At 43.9% G+C, this 4,610-nt stretch overlaps 1 long non-coding RNA gene across 3 annotated transcripts; it reads right to left on the bottom strand.

Moving 5' to 3' along the window:
- Nucleotides 1–281: 281 nt before the first annotated feature.
- Nucleotides 282–3,825, bottom strand: LOC123093944 (uncharacterized). 3 transcript variants are annotated; one of them, XR_006445687.1, is made up of 6 exons: nucleotides 3,578–3,825; nucleotides 3,221–3,408; nucleotides 1,897–2,209; nucleotides 1,719–1,786; nucleotides 781–921; nucleotides 282–630 (listed from the first exon to the last, which is right to left on the bottom strand). It is a non-coding gene; the product is annotated as an uncharacterized lncRNA (long non-coding RNA). The 3 variants fall into 3 exon arrangements; XR_006445686.1 differs by lacking the exon at nucleotides 3,578–3,825 and having other exon boundaries at nucleotides 3,221–3,571; XR_006445693.1 differs by lacking the exon at nucleotides 3,578–3,825 and having other exon boundaries at nucleotides 781–906; nucleotides 3,221–3,571.
- Between the last annotated feature and the right edge of the window lie 785 nt (nucleotides 3,826–4,610).

Below are 4,610 nucleotides of genomic sequence, written 5' to 3'. Positions count from 1 at the left end.
CGCATTTCTATTTATTAGGAACGGTTTTCTCTTTCTTGTTTTAAATTCAAGCTGACAATTGTTTCTTGTTCGAATTGATCATTTATTTTTTAATTCAAATTGATCATTGTTTTTAATTTGGTCTGATCATTGTTTTTAATGCAAAAACCAATTTTTTAATTCAAACTGATCATCATCTTTAAGATTGCAAATTATAAGGTAGACTTCTCTAACCTTTTGGCTAGTGAACTTATACAAAAAAAGGGCTACTCTTGCTGATACAACAGATTCAACAGAGCTGATACAAAAAAAGGGCTTCTCTTTCTTGTTTTATCTTCTATCTATCATAAGAACTGATACAACAGATTCGTTTGAATTGTTGCTCACAAGAAAAGGGCTACTCTTGCTTTACTTAGTGTTACGAAAAGCACTACAAAGATTACTATAAGATTTGTGAACTCAAGGCCGTACATAAGTTGTACTGATCCACATGGGAAGATTTGCTATGTACAGCTTATGGAATCATACAAGATACAATTTTTTCATCTTTTTATGCCATAACTACACATCAGCAAGTCTTGCAGTGCCACCTCTCGACATAGTCTCCTTTGCGCTAGTTACCAGTCTTGTTCCTTGGCGAAGCCTCAATTCCTATAAGATCAAAAGGGCAGGCATGAGAGAAAGATAAATGGAACACTACTTGTGCAGTCTGATACTTTTTTGGCATCCTGTAGTGGTTATAGTCCTCTAGTTACAACATTTCGATAAAAGAATTGTGTGTTTTGCTACAGATTACATTACTTGAGAATTTTTGTCTGTTTTCAACTTTAGGTCACGGAGAACCAGTAAGTTCTACTACTGGTGTAGACCAAGTTCGAGGACTTTGCTGGCGACAAACTATGACAGTTATCCAGCGGCACCAATAACCTGAAAATATTTTTCCTGAAAGAATATCATGCATCATGATTCAGAAGACATACAGTAGCTACACACAGACATACAATAGATTTTTGTAGCAACACATGCACCAAACTTACAGAATTTTTCTTCAACTTATTTTAGGTGATTGCATCAGTACTAGTATGATTGGAAAAAAAATTGTTCATATTTGTAGCAGCACACACACGAAACTACAGAATTTTATGGAAATGCACTAGTTATGATTTTTTAAACTCCTCCAATGGTAGCACATGAACTGACCCAGGCGACCAATAATGGCCCTATTTTTGAACTTTTTGGTTTTGCTTGAACTTTTCCTTTTCTTTTTCTAGAACTTCACAAAATATGATAAATGTACTTTCAGTACATTTTTCTTTGTAAATATTCCCTTTTACTGTGCACGGACTATTTGATTTAATTTGCAAAAGAACCACACAATGATATTTATCCTCTCCCATCTTATTTATCTTGTGTAGTTCTCGCTATACTAATGGAATGAGGTGTTGAGCGGTAACTAAAATCATCAAATAGACAACCCACTCAAGCGTCCTCCATGAACAGAATTAGGATATTACTATTTAAACCAAACAAAAATCAATCCTACAGCACACATAAACCGTGATGTCAGGAGCTACAACAAATCAGAATGCACAATGGACTTCCCCTGCCTATCTAACATTTTTGTTGCATTATCTCTTCTCCGTCTTATATCAGTTCTACACCTCAAGATAAGTCAAGCAACTCCAAGCTTGCTTTCGCAACATTGGATTAGACACGTATGTTTAGTGCTGATTAATTACCTGATGATTTGAGCAGCTGACGGTTGGGGCTTTGATTTCTTTTTCTTGCACGATAGCGGGTTTGGGCCCTGCAGAAGGAATATCAAATGTTAATGGTGCCCACTAGATCATAACAAGCAAATATAGCCGTGCCCATGCATATGACAAATATCTGAAAAACAGTAGACGAAGATACAACCTTTGCTCTGTTCGTCAAGCAATTTCAGCTAGTGAAACATGTGATGAAGAACTGAACTCAAAAACAAGATTTTTGGAGATGGAAGAAGGCGTCCGACGTTGGGTGAACCTGCTACCCCTACTCCTGCAGACTGACGGCTCCAGTGAAGTGGAGCTGATGGAGGCGAGGTTCAAGAGCAGCGGCTGGGTGCAGTGGGATTTGACCGCTGTAGGGGGATACGCTAGCCCTACTCATGCGGACTGGCGGCTCCGGTGAAGTGGAGCTGATGGAGGCGGGGTTCAGGAGCAGCGGCTGGGAGCGCCAAGATTTGGCTCTGTAAAGATGAAGTGCACATCACATTAAAGGTGAACTAAAAATCTTCCTAGCAACCTCGTCCTATTCCATTACTCATAACATGATCTATAGAAAGACTTACATCCCAAACAAAATAGGGACAATTACATTTTTGCCCCTAGTTGGAACCTACCCACGGGTTTTGCCCTTACTTTTCGACTCTGCTCAGTTTTGCCCTTAGATTTTCCTCCGAGGTCGCTTCAATGCCCTTTGACCGTTTGACCAATACTTTGAAAATTCATAAGAAATTGATATAAACTCAGAAAAATGCAAATAAGATATCAAAATGTTCAGATAAACATTACCTTTATGTGCATGTCATTTGCATTCAGGAAAAAAATACCATTTAAACAACCTAAGGTTATTAATGTTATTAACATTACTATAAATAAAATGGTATAAAAATAATTTTTTTCCAGGAATAAAAATTACATACAAATGTAGGGGACGTTTTCTGAACATCCTGATATCTTATTTGCATTTTTCTGAGTTCGTATCAACTTGTGATGAATGTTCAAATGACTGACCATTATTTTAAAACTTCATAACAAGTTGATATGAACTCATAATAATGCCAATAAGATATCGGGATGTTCATAAAATGCCACCTGCATTTGCGTGTTATTTTTATTCCTCAAAAAGTTATTGTTTATACCTTTTTATTTTTAATAATGTTAATAACATTAATAACCTTAGTTTGATTAAATGGTACTTTTGTCTTGAATGCAAATGACATAAACATAAAGATAATGTTTATCTGAACATTTTGATATCTTATTTGCATTTTTCTGAGCTCATATCAATTTGTTATGAATTTTCAAAGTATTGGTCAAATGGTCAAAGGGCATTCGGGCGACCTCGCAGCAAAATCTAAGGGCAAAACTGAGCAGAGTCGAAAAGTAAGAGCAAAACCCGTGGGTAGGTTCCAACTAGGGGCAAAAATGCATTTGTCCCAACAAAATACATGCAGAGATGTAGTATAGCAACATACCAGAGGGCGGCCAATGCCACTGATGGTGGACGCTGAAGCAGTGGCACAGTCAGTGGAAGTCCCAGGCTATTTGTAGAAAAAGTTTGAGAGAAATATCACGTAATTAGTCTCTGAAAGCTATCTTCAAAACTGTTCACAAGGATGCCAATGATGAACTGAATCATTTAGTTTGTCTTCTCCCCTCAGATCTGAATCAAGAGTAGCAACAGTTCAATTAAAAAAATGATAGTTCATGAATTTGTGCTAATCAAGAAAACCCATCAGCACATGGAATGCCTCGGTGTACTGCACTCACTCAGTCCCCAAAATCAAAAAGAAATTACAGAGGCGGGAGAAAACGAGAGAAAAGCATCTCACCGCTGCGTTGTTGAACGGCAACATTGGTGAAGCTGCAATCGTCGGAGGGGATGCCCGTCAGTTCAATCAGTCTATGGATAGCCGGAAACGGGCCGAAGCAGGACGGAGGCGACCACACGCGGGGGAGGCCACGGTCCCTATGTGCAGCGACGAAGTCGAATCCGCGACCTGCAGCCGCGGGAGGCCGCGACCTGCAGCCGAGGGAGTGTGAGACCTGTAGCGGGAGGGTGCGTTGCGGTGGGAGGTCGGGCAGGGCGGCGCTACGCGGTGGGAGGCCGGGCGGCACGGAAGGAGGCCGGGCGGCACGGAGGAAGGCCGTGCGGGGCGGCGCCGCGCGATGGGAGGCCGGGCGGGCGGGATGGCGTGGTGGGAGGCCGGGCGGGGCGGCGCGGCGCGGTGGGAGGCCGGGTGGGGTGGCGCGGTGGAAAGTCGGGCGAGATGGGGGCGGCGCCGTGCAAGGTCCGGCAGGCGTCGCAGCGCGGTGGGAGGATAAGGTCGAGAGGTTGGGGATGACGTGCTCGGGACAATTTTTTGTTTTAAGCTTGGGCAGTTCGACATTTGCGGATCGCTCGTCTATATAGGCCGCACGGGTAACAGAATATTTCTCAGTTACCGGTGACAGAATAGTCCAGCCCTATATATATAGGACAGAGCTATTTTGTTACTAGTAACAGAATAATATTATGTTATCCTCGCGCCCTATATAGAAGTGAAATGCAAATTCACCGATCCGATGAAACCAACTGGACTAAATTCCATAAGCTTGCAAAGGCCGGCCCGGCTACCCCACCACCTCGTCCCCGCCGTCGCCCGACCACGCCGCGCCCTGCCGCCGCCCGGCCACCCCATGCCCCGCCGCCGCCCGGCCACCCCGCGCCCCGCCGCCGCCCGGCCACCAAGCGTCCCGCCGTCGCCCGGCCATCCCGCGCCCCACTGCCTTCCGGGCACCCAGCGCCCCGCCGCTTCCCGGCCACCCCACGCCTCATTGTTGCCCGGCCACCCAGCGCCCCTGTCTCCCGGCGATCCCGCATCC

Source organism: Triticum aestivum, chromosome 1B, assembly GCF_018294505.1.
Source record: "Triticum aestivum cultivar Chinese Spring chromosome 1B, IWGSC CS RefSeq v2.1, whole genome shotgun sequence".
NCBI classification, from domain to species: Eukaryota; Viridiplantae; Streptophyta; class Magnoliopsida; order Poales; family Poaceae; genus Triticum; species Triticum aestivum.
This window is presented reverse-complemented; position numbering and strand designations above follow the sequence as displayed.